This window comes from Meleagris gallopavo, chromosome 2 (genome assembly GCF_000146605.3).
Source record: "Meleagris gallopavo isolate NT-WF06-2002-E0010 breed Aviagen turkey brand Nicholas breeding stock chromosome 2, Turkey_5.1, whole genome shotgun sequence".
NCBI lineage: Eukaryota > Metazoa > Chordata > Aves > Galliformes > Phasianidae > Meleagris > Meleagris gallopavo.
Window position 1 is genome coordinate 83,701,868 of NC_015012.2, and position 532 is coordinate 83,702,399.

Consider the following 532-nt stretch of genomic DNA (forward strand, 5'->3'; position numbering starts at 1 on the left):
TTTTGCCCTTGATTCATCACTTTCAGTGTAGAGAATAAATAGAAAATGAAGAAAAAAAGAATTTCTGGCAAAGTATTTAATTATCTGTTTTTACAGTCATTACAAAACTGGAAACTTGAACTGATTTGAATGTGAGTGGGAGATGTAAAACAATGCCCTAGAACACAACAAGCTGTGATTATTCTAGATATTCATCTGCTGCTGAACTATCAGGAGAAATTAAGATTATTCCTATAGTCTTAACATGTTGATACCAGGACAGATTAAAATAATTGAACTTCCGTACCTGAAGAAATTATTGGCTTAGATGTAAAATACGTTATACAAAATATATATCATAACTATATATATATTTTATATATATATATATAAAATATATATTATAACTATAATTTTAAAGCAATTGACTTGCAAAAGTACTGTCATAAATTGATTATTAAAGTGTCATTTTCCATACATAACTACTCTTCTAAAAACACTTGTGGTTTTGCACCTGTCTAAGCATTCTTAGGATGGACGAGAAGCTGGACAT